The sequence below is a fragment of the Thamnophis sirtalis genome, unplaced genomic scaffold, assembly GCF_051295495.1.
Source record: "Thamnophis sirtalis isolate CommonGarterSnake01/CBP01778 unplaced genomic scaffold, rThaSir2_p1.2 scaffold_2, whole genome shotgun sequence".
NCBI classification, from domain to species: Eukaryota; Metazoa; Chordata; class Lepidosauria; order Squamata; family Natricidae; genus Thamnophis; species Thamnophis sirtalis.
The window spans coordinates 172,641,792-172,657,202 of record NW_028261382.1 but is presented as its reverse complement, the minus strand read 5'-3'; the positions used below and the strand labels follow the sequence as shown (position 1 = coordinate 172,657,202).

At 42.5% G+C, this 15,411-nt stretch overlaps 1 protein-coding gene across 2 annotated transcripts in view; it reads right to left on the bottom strand.

Annotated features, from left to right (window-relative positions):
• The window catches only part of RREB1 (ras responsive element binding protein 1), a 191,972-nt gene that overhangs the window by 174,100 nt on the left and 2,461 nt on the right, over nt 1-15,411 (bottom strand). For both annotated transcript variants that reach the window (XM_087707500.1, XM_087707501.1), the window contains exon 2: nt 10,680-10,722. The gene's annotated coding sequence lies outside the window, so the exon portion shown is untranslated. The remainder of the gene's footprint in view (nt 1-10,679; nt 10,723-15,411) is intronic.

Sequence of the window (15,411 nt, the reverse complement as noted above, 5' to 3'; positions counted from 1 at the left end):
AATAAATAAAAAAAATTCTCTCAGGACCCTGTTTCACTTTTAAAAATTATGGAAGACAAAAATTATGGAAATTATGGAAGAGCCTTGTTTATGAGTTATATTCATTGACATTTACCACATTGAACATTAAATTTGACACATCAGCTGCCGCTGTGCTTCGCATAAGTGTTTGAGGGGACTTTACAGGGGTGGGTTTCAACCGGTTCGCGGCGGTCCCTGTGAACCGTTTGGTCACGAACCCAGAAGTAAGTAACTTCCGGGAATGGCGAAGGGCCCACCCGCCCGCCCGCACTTACCCGGTTTTGACGAGTTCTGCGCTTCCACGCATGCGCAGGACGCATACAGCGCCTGCGCGATCCTCCAGGAGCAGCTGGAGCATCACACAGACGCTAGTACCAATGCGTGCGCCGCATGCGTGCACGGGCGCGCCGCACGCGTGCACAAGGACGCTGCCGGCCCCGTTCCAACCGAACCGGTTGGATCGGGGCAAGAAACCCACCCCTGGGACTTTAGTATTAGATTCTTTTTCAACATAGGCTGACAAATAATTTTGATTTTTGTAGATTCCTGACCGAATCTTGAAGGGGGTCCACACTTTGAAAAAGACTGGTTTAGAGAGGATACACAGAGAGCAATCTTATTCAAGGAGACAGCCATCCCCTTGTGAAGTGACATGGAATACTTAAATGCCAAGCGGCACAGAGCAGTTTTAATTATAACCCCTTTGTGACAATTCTTTTTTTTTTCTCAGCTTGGCACATCCCAACAAGTTTGGCCCATAATCAGGGATTATGGAACTTGTAGTCTAGACTGAGCAAATGGAAAGAATGCCTGTGATGCCTTTAGTAGCTATTTAGAAGAGTGGGCACACATAGGAGGAACCACATAAACAAAATTCCCCCTTGCTTTTTGCCTTTCTAGAGGGTTACCTTTTATTTGGAAATACCCAATTCTCAGTGGTTTTCAAGAGAAATAAAGCACAATTATTGAAGGAAGTAAATAACCAAGCAGAGCTATAATACCTTCATTCATCTCTGTGCAGGAATGCTCTATAAAGTCCCACTGCAATCAATTGCAAAATGTTCCATGGATGATGTGAAGCAACCACCATAATCATGAAGTTAATAGACAAAGAGTATTAAATTTCGGTGAGTCATCTGGAACCAATAGATCATATGGAACTACAGTTCTAAAATTAGGGATGAGAGCTTCCTCCAACCACCACAACACCTCTTACAAAATACAATAACTGAAGCAACCGAAGATCCAAGTTTGGTGTAGTGGTTTTCACAACGTTCTGCCTAAATGGAAACTTCTTCTTCATTGCCATCTGCCGAGAGGTTCCTGTTGACCCATGTGATACAGGTAAGTCCTCAACTGAGCCCAAAATTTCCGTTGTTAAGTGAGGCACTTGTTAAGTGAGCTTTGGTACATTTCACGGTCTTTCTTTGCCACAGTTGTTAAGTGAATCCCACTTAATAAGTTGATAAATGCAGTTGATAAATCAGTAACCCGTTTGTTAAATGAATCTGGCTTTCCCATTGACTTTGCTTGTGGGAAGGTTGCAAAAGGTGATCACGTGAACTTGGGATACAAGCAACCAGTGGTGGGATTCAGCCGGTTCGCACCTATTCGGGAGAACCGGTTGGTAACTTTCTAAGCAGTTCGGAGAACCGGTTGTTGGAAGAAATCTCCTTTTGTTTTTTTCCCACTTTACAGGGTTAATTCTGTAAGGAAGGCAGAAAGGAAAATTTCTGGTGTTGTTTCTAGCCTCATCTTTATTGACCTGCTTACAGAAACTGCCTCTCCGGTTAACCCTTACTACATTGTAACAGCTAAGGCGAAGTACCCATCGACGTGAGTGACATTGAGTTGGCCCCACCCACCCAGTCACATGACCACTGAGCCACGCCTACCCAGCTGGTTATTAGGGCAGAGAACCGGTTGTTAAATTATTTGAATCCCACCACTGTAAGCAACCATCATAAATATTAGTCATAGGAGTCCAGCATCTGAATTTTGATCATGGGGGATGCCTCAAAGGTCTCAACGGTGAAAAATTGTCATTTTGTCCTGTGACGTTATAACTTTGAATGGTCGCTAAATAACTGTTGTAAGTCAAGGACAACCTGAATGTGACTTCAAGCACCAGATTCACCAGGGGTGGGTTTCTCGCCCCGTTCCAACCAGTTTGGTTGGAACGGGGCCAGCGGCATCCTCACACGTGCGTGCACGCGCGTGGCGCACACATGCGTATTAGCGTCTGTGCGATGCTCCAGCTGCTCCTGGAGGATCGCGCAGGCGCTGTATGCGCCCTGTGCATGCGTGGAAGCGCAGAACTCGTCAAAAATGGGTAAGGCGCGCGGGCGCGCGGGTGGGCCCTTCGCCGTTCCCGGAAGTTACTTACTTCCGGGTTCGCCAACCAACCGGTTCGCAGGGACCGTTGAAACCCACCCCTGAGATTCACTCACGATTTTACCCTCGTCTACTGAATAACCCACAGCAAGCTAAGCAGGTGTGTTATGCTAAGCAAAGAATATTTATGGTTTAACGCAGTGTGAACGTAAGCTTAAATACAAGAGTCTCGAAATAACCTGCAATATGTAATTTGTCCTAAAAAAAAACAAAAAACAAATAGGATGCTACTGTATTGCTTTTCGGAGTAGGTTTCTCAAACCCAGACAATACATTCTCGCGCTGCAAATGGAATCATTTTCAAATGGTAACCAGAGGAGAATAATTCGTCTTGCTCCCATGATTTCTTTTTTTAATTCTTAAACAAGGCTGCGGGGCTTGTCCAGTGCTGACAAAAGTATTATAACATGAGGTTACATCACTAATTCTTCCAGAACAGACCAATAGCACAATGTGTCTACACAGGTTGCAAACACCAAAGAAGGGATGTATATAAGCTCATATCCCTGCCTGACTTTTGACAAGCAAAAACAAGTCCAGTCATGCTCTGGATTTGGGATGGCAACAGAAGCGCCTCGCATATTCCCAGCAACCAACTAACTGCCAATTTCATAAATGTCATGCAATTTTTGGGAACCTCATTAAATCATGCCCAATGTGAAACATCCCAAGATATACAGCCTGTGCCTACTGATGCAAAACAAAAAAAAAGAACAGAACATGGACACATAGCAATAGCAATAGCAGTAATAGCAATAGCAGTAGACTTATATACCGCTTCATAGGCCTTTCAGGCCTCTCTAAGCGGTTTACAGAGAGTCAGCATATTGCCCCCAACAATCTGGGTCCTCATTTTACCCACCTCGGAAGGATGGAAGGCTGAGTCAACCCTGAGCCGGTGAGATTTGAACCGCTGACCTGCTGATCTAGCAGTAGCCTGCAGTGCTGCATTTAACCACTGCGCCACCTTGGCTCTTACACATGGATTTGAAGCACATGGAAGTCATGTGCTTCAAATCCTCTAAACTCTTTCCCATACACTGTAAGAGGAAACTCAGCATCATTCATTAACTTGCAAATTGTCTTTGTGGGGAGGACAAATACATCTCTAATATCCAATACCAATTTACCTATTAATTCCCTAGGAAGGAATACCATTCTAACAGCTCGTTTTTGCAGCCTTGAACTTAAATTCATTAAAATAATAGTAAAGGACTCAGGAAATAGCTCTTGGCTGAATTAGTTCATCTTCCAATGCCACAGCACAAGTATGGGAGCCAGTCCATTCTTAGGATATCATACCAGTTTTTTTTTTCAGCTTTAGCAACAAAGCTGCAGAAAAGCATTTATTAAAAGAGGTTTTAAAAAAAAAAACAGCTAGATAAGCCAGGGAGAGGAGCATATCCAAGTATGACCGTACTTAGACATTTGGTTAAATATAAAAAATGCAAAATTCAGAAACACGGACCGATTAGTATAGGCCTTGGCATTTATCCATTCCCTTTCTTATTAATTATTATAAGAGGTTTGCAAAAGAAAGACGAATTTTTCCCCAAGTAACAGACAAGCTACTGAAGCTGTCTGAGGCAATGAAGCATTTACACTGCTTAATCATCTTTTTTGACAATTAGGAACACAATCATCAATTTGCACATGCAAGATGAACTTACCTCCACCTTTTCAATTTTTGCAGTTGGCATTTTATGTCCGCAAAAAACAAAAGGACCCTTATTTTAATTTTTTTGCCATCTTCATTGTCTTGCGGAATGGCTTTATATTATATTTACTCCTTTGTCTGATGTATGGGAAGTCCTTGACTTACAACCTCAACTGGGCTCAACGGTTCTGTTGCTAAGTGAGAGTGGTTAAGTGAGCTTTGTCCCATTTTATCACCTTTCTAGCCACGGTAATGAAAGAAATCGCTGTAGTTGTTAATTTTTTAATGTTGTACGCCCCCCCTTGAGTCCTTGGGAGAAGGGCGGCATATAAATCCAATAAACCAAACTAAACCAAGTTAGTAACATGGTTCTTAAGTGAATTGTCGCTTCCCCATTGACTGTGCTTGTCCGAAGGTCACAAAAAAGTGATCACATAACCCTGGGACGCTGCAACCGTCATAAATATGAGTCAGGTGGCAAGCATCCAAATTTTGAGGATGTGGCCATGCAGGTTCTGCAATAGTCATAAGTGTGAAAAACAGTCATAAGTCACTTTAAGTGCCGTGTTGCTTAAACCTTAAACAAAAGGTTATAAGTCAAGGACTACTTATAAATACAATACCATACTACTGAAGGTTTACTGTTATTGGTTGTATCTCAGCTCACCAATGTTTTATGCTTTGTGTTCTCCTGGGAGAAAAACATCATTATCCTTCACCTCAGTGCCCAAATCTAAGAGCCGAGGTGGCGCAGTGGTTAGAGTGCAGCACTGCAGGCTACTTCAGCTGACTGCAGCTCTGCAGTTCGGCTGTTCAAATCTCACCGGCTCAAGGTTGACTGAGCCTTCCATCCTTCCGAGGTGGGTAAAATGAGGCTCCGGATTGTTGTTGGGGGCAATATGCTGACCCTGTAAACCGCTTAGAGAGGGCTGAAAGCCCTATGAAGCGGTATATAAGTCTAACTGCTATTGCTAAGAGGAGGAAAGGAAGGGAGCCTTCACATAGCCTGCGAAGTGAGTAAGGGAGGCTGCAAGAGAACTAAGCCATCGAAAAGATCCATTGCTCTGATAGCAGAAGCACCAAGGTTCAAATCTTGGCAACTGCAGTTGAAAATCCCGTAGAGTAAGTCATCAGGAGGGGAGGAATAACAAAACCGCTGTGTGCAAATGCAGCTGTCAAGCCAACTGGATAGCTGTCGATTCAGAGGAGCAGGGATGATGCCTCTCTAATGAAGCATCCAGGAATGTACTCAAGGGGAAAGATGCCAAAAATCAAGATGGCAGCTGCAACTGTGAGATCAAATAACCCCACCCTTTTTTTCAATGTATAATATCCCACGCAAGCAACACCTGGGAAAGTCACATAAAAAGAGGCAAGGCTCCAATTACAGGGTCATGCCTGCCATCTTGACTTTTATGACCTGCTTCCTGTGGAAATCCCTGATGCATTTTTGAGCTAGACAACATTAAGAATTAGCACCCAGCTTCCAAATCTCTGCTGAAACTTAAATCTGAACTAATATTATTTTAACCGGATACCTGCGAGACCGTCTTCCGCCACATACCTCCCTTAGACCGATAAGTTCGCACAGGATGGGCCTTCTCCGGGTGCCTTCAGCGGGACAATGCCGGCTGGCGACGCCTAGGAGTAGGGCCTTCTCTGTTGCCGCTCCGGCCCTATGGAATGAGCTGCCCCCAGAGATCCGGGCCCTGCCCACTCTCATGGCCTTCCACAAAGCTATTAAAACCTGGCTTTTCCGGCAGGCCTGGGGCTGTTGACCTCTTGACTGAGGTCCAGCCCCCCTGTTGTGTCCTACCGTTTTTAAATTCTTTTTTAATATTTTCATTTCTGTAAGCCGCCCGGAGTCCTTCGGGATTGGGCAGCCTAGAAATTCAATAAATGAATGAATGAATGAAATTAATGTTGTTCTCACTCCATTTATAGAATTTGTTTACTAATTAGAATTGAGGAATCTAATGGGCTACTTTCTATATAGCACCAAACACAATTTTACTAACCATGATTTGTGGAAGAGACAGCTGTCATAAGCAATGATTTTAAACCTCAATGCTTTAGGATCACCCTAATAATTAATAGCAGGAATATAATTAAAAGTTTCTTGACCACATGTAAAAAAAAAAACATCCTTGCAAGAGCCAAACATTAGCAAAGTGGAAAGAAGTGATCTTAGTGATCTATATTAATTATATTCCTGCTAAGCCAAAATCAAGCAACTTCATTGTTAATGTGGGAATTCAGTCAAACTTTTCACACAAACAAGGACAATCCACTTCCGCGTATGCATAAAGATGTTCTCTAAGAAAAGGAGAACTTCTAATAAAAGTTACTCTTGAAATAATACACAAAGGAAGAAATTAGTAGTCATATGAATATTAGTTTCATATGACTTCTTTTGAAATAGCCTTTTATAAGGATAAATATCCTAGCTAAGCAAAAGCTAATAATGAGGTTATCTCCCATATGGATATTTATTCAGATTGGTCCCAATAAAGGACCATTTCTCAGAATGGGGCCTTTAATATAAAAATCCGCTGGAGAAACAAAAATGTCTCAAATAAAAAGGTAAAAGTTTTACAATCTTGAAAATAACTTTTAAGGACGTTATGTTACTATTTCTGATAACTCTTAGCAGACTTTTCCTAATGATTATTGAATGATGAATTTTTACATTTTGATAAAGGATGAAATACTGGAAGAAGAGGAGGTTTTTTTTTGAAAAATTGAAATATTAGTGAAGGCATTGAAATACTTTTATACTTGAGGGAGGGAGAGAGGAGTCAAATTTATATATTGTTTCTTATTTTCTTTTTCACTTCCCATACTTCTCTGTCTTTACTTTCTTTTAGTTGGTATTAGTCATTTTGCCTTTGTACTTATAAACATCAATAAAACTATTTAAAAAAATAACTTTGAAGGATGTTACAAGTGACATTCCGCAGCTGATACCTGCAGATGTCCTGGCCTATAATTTCATTACCCCCAAATCATTTGCCAGGCTAACTGGAAAGAGTAAAAAAATTTAACCTGGAGACGATCTGGTTGGAGAAAATCATTGTGGCTTGCTGGCCAAAAAGTCTAAATTTGTGGATGACTGAGCATGGGGGGGGGGGGGGGGGGAAGGAACATGTTTTCAAAGGACTTCCTTAGATTTACCTAGACTTGCGGGAGACATAGCAAAATCTGATGCTGAATTAGAAGTGATATTTTTTAAATTCTACAAATCTGACCCTAATACAAATAACCATTTGCATTGGGAGATGCAATACAGACCCACTGGCCTAAAGCAAAGGGAAAGAAGACAGCTTCAAAGCAATCCATAATCCTCTTCTGGGTATCCTTTACCCTAACAATGCTTGTCTGGTGGGGTTTCAATTGCTACCCTTGGGTTGTGTTGGTATTACCCCCCCTTGGGAGTCTGGAGGTGAATCCTTTTTAAAGCTATTCAGCTACCCTATCCCAGAGGCCCTCCAATTCCCTCAACATGACTTACTTGAATAACATTGAATAAACAATCCCCACCCATCACCTACTTCTTTTGTCTACGGCTCCTATTCAGAGAACTACCTTTATTGACTGCAAAGCAGGTTTGCATGAAAAAAAAACAACAACTGGAGAGATAGTTAGAACCAGATGCACTAGAATGACTTCCATCCTGCTGGAGGGAACAAAAATCCGCAGGTTCTTCAGCTACAGGGAGAGAGAGATTGGGTGTAATTCCAGAATCATTGCCCTCGCCAGGAGACACGGATCTGCGTGATTCAACTAGCAAGGCCGACCTTTCTCAGTTAGCTTGCGCTCAAATCATTTTCCACTGCACTAAATCCAAACTGCACAATACCCTACCTCGTGTATATATGTGTGTGTGTGTGTACGCATGCACAGCACAGCCAAGCAATAATGCTCAGGACTCAAATCTCTAGCAAAACTCAGTAATATATATAGTATATAGCAGTAGACTTATATACCGCTTCATAGGGCTTTCAGCCCTCTCTAAGCGGTTTACAGAGAGTCAGCATATTGCCCCCAACAATCTGGGTCCTCATTTTACCCACCTCGGAAGGATGGAAGGGTGAGTCAACCCTGAGCCGGTGAGATTTGAACCGCTGAACTGCTGATCTAGCAGTAGCCTGCAGTGCTGCATTTAACCACTGCGCCACCTTGGCTCTTGTAATATTCCAGGACAGCTTAAAGTTCCATAACTTTGATCAGTTATAGTTATAGTTTTATTGATTTGTATGCCGCCCACTCCCCAAGGACTCCGGGCGGCTTACAATAAAACAAGGGAGGGGAATAATACACAACAACATTAAAATATACAACAGTCACAATCTCTGGGGGGCTGAATATTACGAGAGCCCCCCCGGCCTGCTGGAGCAGCCAGGACTTAACAGCTTTGCGGAAGGCCGTGAGGGTAGTAAGGGTCCGGATCTCCACGGGGAGATCGTTCCAGAGGGCTGGCGCTGCAACAGAGAAGGCTCTCCCCCGGGGAGTCGCCAGCCGACATTGGCTGGCAGATGGAATCCGGAGGAGACCTAACCTGTGTGATCGAATCGGTCTATGGGAGGTGATCGGCAGGAGGCGGTCTCTCAGGTACCCAGGTCCGATGCCATGGAGGGCTTTATAGGTAACGACCAGCGCCTTGAAGCGGATCCGGAGACTAATGGGTAACCAGTGCAGCTCGCGGAGGATAGGTGTAACGTGGGTGTACCTGGGTGCACCCACGATCACTCGCGCGGCTGCATTCTGGACCAGCTGGAGTCTTCGAACACTCTTCAAGGGCAGCCCCATGTAGAGCGCAGAACAGCCTCAAGAAGATTCATACAGAACAAAGGCAAGGATGCTTCAGTTAAGCTATTGCCGTCTTAAGAATTGCTACCTTCAAAGTGATGTCCTTTTGATACCAACAAGGAGGTGAAACAGGGATGGTTTTTGCAACCATGTTCAGTTACTCCAATAACTCTTGAGGACGGATTGCTGGTTTTTAATGGCCTTCATTCCAAAGTGAAACTTTTAACACACTTGGATGTTCTCTGTACAACTACAGATAGTCCTCGGCTTACGCCCAAAATTGAGCCCAACTTTTCTGTTGCTAAGTGAGACATTTCTTAAGTGGGTTTTGCCCCATTTTACAACCTTTCTTCACACAGTTGTTAAGTGAATCCCTGCAGTTCTTAAGTTAGTAACGCGGTTGTTAGGGAAATTTGGCTTCCCCATTCACTTTGCTGGTCAGAAGGTCATAAAAGATGGTTCACATGACCCCAGGACACTGCAACCGTCATAAATATGAGTCAGCGGCCAACCATTCAAATTTTGATCACATGACAATGAAGATGCTTCAATGGCCGTAAGCCATTTTTTCCACTGATGTTGTAACTTTGAACGGTTGCTAAATGTTGTAAGTCAAGGACTACCTGAACATAGATTGACCCCCTAAAGCTGCCCCAAATACTATACTTGTGTTCATCATCTTCAGTTCAGATAAGCTGATTTCCTGAACAAATTTCAGGAATGAAGTGAATGAATGACAGATACGAAGTGCTTTTCCAAAGGAAATTTCATCTTTCACACATCTAACTTTTTCCTATGTAGCAGCACCTTCTAATATAGTATCTCCATACCCAGGTAACAGCAAGAGGGCAAATTCCAAATATCCTTAACGCCATTCATTAAAAATAAATGATTTAGCTCTTAACACTCCTCTCATGCCTACTCCCAAATAACATTTTTCAATCCAGCAAAACATTTGACAAGTTGCAATTTTGCAAGAAATTCACAAACATTCCATATATTATTGTTGGCAATAGCTAGAGCGGCGAAGGTAAAAGTAGCAGGTATTTTAGGCAAAGAGATTTTTTTTAATGGGCATTTTAGAGTCATGTGCAACAATGGCAATTTTTCAGCTACACCCACTGCACATAAATGCTACCAGCACAGGAACAAAACAAAACAAAAAAAAACATTTCCCCCACTTCTTTATTCAAGTTAAACCATATTTAAAAGTAAAAATAGGAGTTTAAACATTACATAAATCTGGTCTCTTCTTATGTTTTCATCTACCTTTTATCATATGAAATTGTCAATTACTTTGCTATGTCTTCCACTGTTTCAAATCTAGTTTTCATTGTTTTTATCGTTCCCATCAGGGCTAGAAACCACACAACTTCCTATGAAATTCTGTAGGCAATTAAAAGAGCCATATAATGCTCTCTTTAAAAGATATAAGCAGTTCCTTGCTGGATTGGACTCCTGGACTATCTAGTCTAATAGTCTGTTCTCACAATGGCCAACCGACTATAATATTAATAAATATCAATACATATAATGTTAACGCCAATAAGAATGAAGTTATTTTTAAAAACACATAAGAGACTTTGTCATGGACCATAATCATCTGTTCATTCAGAATTACCAGCCCCCCATAAGATTTTCTTACAAATTCTCACTTTTGCCGTTCTTGAGGGAGGGGGGCAGGGGAGAATTTTTTATTTATTTTTTTGCCATCCTTCTTTATGCTTTCTCCTTTATATACTCATGTTTAGAAAGATCTTTAAGAGAAGATGAATAGAAACTTAAAAGCGATTCCTACCCTTTCTAAGCTTCAAACTGCTCTTCGGAAAAGCACTTCATATCTGTAAAAGAGAAAGAGAAAAAACAATCAAGTTATAATAATCGGGTGCAATGTAAAAAAAAAAATTACGTTAACCAACTGCGCAAAAGTAAAATAATTAAGAAAAGCAACTTATTTTTCTTTAGTTTGAATGCTGGAGATCAAGCAATGCAAAAGGACAAAATTAAATCATATTCAAAAAAGGGAAGACCCCAAAATGCTACCCCAAAATAAGACCTCCCCGGATAATAAGCCCAATCAGGCTTTCGAGAGCATGCACTAAAATAAACCCTCCCCTGAAAATAAGCCCTCCCCTAAAATGTGCATACACCTGCCATCCACGCGGAATGGCCTTGTGGAGGCCGCAAACCCTAGCTAACGCGTCCCTTCTCTTAGTGGCAGCCGCAAAAACAGCGGCAGGCCCAGCAATGCTAGGGCTGAGCCAAGGTGGCGCAGTGGTTAGAGTGCAGTACTGCAGGCTACTTCAGCTGACTGCAGTTCTGCAGTTCGGCTCTTCAAATCTCACCGGCTCAGGGTTGACTCAGCCTTCCATCCTTCCGAGGTGGGTGAAATGAGGACCCGGATTGTTGTTGGGGGCGATATGCTGACTCTGTAAACCGCTTAGAGAGGGCTGAAAGCTCTATGAAGCAGTATATAATTCTAACTGCTATTGCTATTGCTAAGAATGTACCAGAAACAGAGACAGAACTTCTGGCCCTCTCTGGATCAGTGGATCCGCTGACCACAGGCCGAGGATAACCTCCTCAAAAATAGCAAGACCTCCCCAAGAATAAGAATAAGGCCAAGCGCTTGTTTTAGGGGTCAAAAGAAAATAAGACCCTGTCTTGTTTTGGGGGGAAACACGGTACTATACTGCCCTACATCACTTTCTCCACCCATCCTACATCTGGTTGAGGGAGAAAAATTATATTCTACCTGTGCTTCAAAACTCACATGGGTCAAGGTGTCTACAGCACAGGACCCCCCCAAAAAACCCCAAGAATTTCATAAGATTTGTTGTTTTGTTTAAAAAAAAAACATTTGGAAAACGCCAACTTCCCATTCAAAGACATATTTAGACTTTTCTGATAAGGGATCGCCAGTATTCCAAAATTATTCTTGGAGGGAAGCAGGCTGAGTTGCGGTGTGCATTGAAGCTACTACCGTAGTAACTAGGGCAATGATCTCCCAAATCCTTGAGAGACAGCTTCACCAAAGACTTCTGTCTTAACTATCTTCTGGAGTTGGGAGTGGGTAACACAGAGCCAAGGTGGCGCAGTGGTTAAATGCAGCACTGCAGGCTACTGCTAGATCAGCAGGTCAGCGGTTCAAATCTCACCGGCTCAGGGTTGACTCAGCCTTCCATCCTTCCGAGGTGGGTAAAATGAGGACCCAGATTGTTGGGGGCAATATGCTGACTCTCTGTAAACCGCTTAGAGAGGCCTGAAAGGCCTATGAAGCGGTATATAAGTCTACTGCTATTGCTATTGCTATTACTATTGCTATTACCTTCCCTAGCAGGCCCATACAAAGCCCTTCAGAAATCTTCTGCAAGATCAAGAGTGGAATTTTTCCTCTCCAGCCGTCTGCTGGGGGTGGATTTTTTTTTGGGGGGGGGGATAAAAGGTTAAGACAGAATCAGTATATTGCCCCACCCACCTAGGATTCTGGTCCCACTTTGAGGCAACAGAGCCTGGTGCAAAAATGGTATTCTCTAGGCAGTCTTCTAATATTAGGTTCATGATGCCAAGTTTCTATAAGATTTTTCTTTTATAAAGGCATTGTTTAAAGTGTGTCATATACCATTGCAAATTTTTAAGCAAGGAAGTATCCCTGTTTCTTTTTTAGTATATAGTACTTTCTCTTGACATTGCTGTCTAAATGAAACATTTCAGGAACCAAAGAGGCCAAGGTGGCGCAGTGGTTAAATGCAGCACTGCAGGCTACTGCTAGATCAGCAGGTCAGCGGTTCAAATCTCACCGGCTCAGGGTTGACTCAGCCTTCCATCCTTCCGAGGTGGGTAAAATGAGGACCCAGATTGTTGGGGGCAATATGCTGACTCTCTGTAAACCGCTTAGAGAGGCCTGAAAGGCCTATGAAGCGGTATATAAGTCTACTGCTATTGCTATTGCTAAAGAGAGGTCACACACTCACTCCGTAGAAGAAACTCTCTTGTACATTTATTTACAATAATTTAGAATTTTCCAATGCTCCATTCCTGGAACGATGCTCCAATGAATTTTTCCAATGCACGGAAAGTTTTCAAGAAGAGATTTTAGACAACCGAAATGCTATAAGGTTATCCTACCCCAGAAGTGGGGGGGTTGGATGAGAAGATATCCAAGGTCCCTTTTCAACTGTTATTATTCTGATTCCTAAAATGACCTTCCGACGTAAAACATTGCCATGTTGGGTGGTTTTGCTAGCTCTTCCAGTAGATGTATCATTTACACAATTCAATTAATTAAAATGTTAGACAATTGCAGTTCATTGACAAAAAGGAGCAAGGGAGCGAAACCCATGACAGATGCAGTTGGGTTAATTTTAGCATCTGTTTAGCTGCTTAGCCAACACTTATCCTATGACCTTCTATGCACCACCTACTTTCACAAAGGATAATAAGTACAACCTGAGAGATAGATCTAGCAACGATACCTGGTTTTCACTAACTGTGACCAGTATAAACATCACTTTGCACCACAAGGGAGGAAAAAGCAATGTAGCCAAACAATATATTACTTCGATAATGGGAAGGGGATACTGGAATGTTAGCTTATCAAGTAAGTGATGAAAACCCATAAAAACTCCTGGAAAAAAAAAATAAGAGGGAATTTTCCAGCACACCTTCGGCCCCAGGCCAAAACAAGTTTATCAAAGCCACAAGCTATGGGTTTTTGCATCTGAAAGTTTTACTTCAAAGAATTCTCTACCCTCAAAAGACCAAAATAAGCGATGTAACAATGCAGGCACCTCAAGAATCAACTTTTTGCATTCAACTTTTTTCAAGCCACTTAATTTTTAAGAGAGAGCAAAATCAAAAGCGCCCTCATCCTGAAATGTTTCTTTAAAACAGAAACCGTAAGAGTTAAAAGTGAAATAGAAATTAAAATACAAGTTGCATAGAAATTGCGAGTAACTGAAATGGCATGCATGATTTTCCTAAGCAAAAAATGATATGCAAAACTGTTATTTTACCTGCTTAAATATACTGTTGGAAATGAGACACACGCACACACACACGCACACCAAATATCAGTTTCGGGGGGGGGGGGCAACTGCGCTAAAACAAATAAACCCATTAGGTGCATCTTAAAGCAAAAGATGAAAAGAAATGTTGTGGTAACTTGATTGATTGGATGATGGAGCCATGCTGTTTCTGCCTTTCTAACACACAAAAGGATCTTTAGTCTGAGGGATGTACATAACACCAGTTAATGCTAATGGGCATTATATACACACACCAAGAGAAGACTATACCCTTAAGCCTTCAAACAGGGAAATAAAACAAATATGGCTTGTTGTGTGATCATGAGTCACACAGTACCTCCCTCTTTCTCTTGAATATGCACACATACCTTGATCTTTGGGAAGTGGGACCAGTGTTTTAACCTTTTCCAAACCTTCTAGGATGTCTACAAAAATAAAATATTCCTAATAGCCATCTTGCTGACAAAGCCTTTAAAATTGGCTCTCAGAAGAATTTAATGAGTTACCAAAAAAATGCCATCAAGGAATCCAGACTGCTGGTTGTTTTTTTTCAGATCAAAAGGGAAATTCATTCTGGTCCTCTTTACCATATTCACCCTGATGCAATTCACATTCACCAACTACATTCAGCTGCAATCCAGCTTGTTCATCTTAAGCAGTCGTAGAGGAGGACGAGTGAAACCAAAATTTGCCCCACGACAGATCTATTGAATTTGAATTTATTGCACTTATATGCAATAAATTCTTTTTGCACTAAATAGATCTTAGAGTAGCAGATTTACTGAAGATACACTTTTAATCTGTTCCTTCCCTCCTCCACCCATAATTGTTTTTCCTCCCATATATATGTATTTAATGGCAGAGGTGTAAGCAAAGATTTGGGGACAGGCCAGTGGGTTTTTTTAAAACTTATGTCCTCCACTCCACCCCCTCCAGAAGTATGTCCTCCAGTGCTGGTTCTGTGTGTTGTGAAGTTGCGGTACCATAAGGGGCTGCTCATCGGGATCCGGCCTCTAGTTCTATCTTCTCAACTGAGTCACAAGGAGCCACAGAGGGCAAAATCTGCTGAGCCAGGAGGAAAGCCTGCCCTCCCCTTTTATAACCTATCAAGGATGCATTGCAGAGCACTCCAGAGAGGGAGAGAGATAGTGTAACGCGGAGGTAAAAGGGGGTGGGAAAGAGAGCAAGCGCAGAAGCGAGGGGAAGGGGGGGGGAGAGCCAGAACAAACTTATCAACGGACATGACAAAGTTCAATCCACCTCCACCATCAACAGGCTGCCGCTACAGCAGCCACCCGCCGCCGGGCTCCTCCCTCTACGAAGTTTTCAGCATCTCCAACTCGCCTCCCTCTGCCCAGCAACGAGATGCGATGCGTTTCGCCTGTTGCACAACTGCTGGAAACAGGACGAGGAACTGATGAGAAGCCTCAGCAGTGGGAGCAGCAACCACGTTTCCCGTGGCAGCGGCTGCTCCTTCTTCCTCTCTCTCTCTCTCTCTTTCTC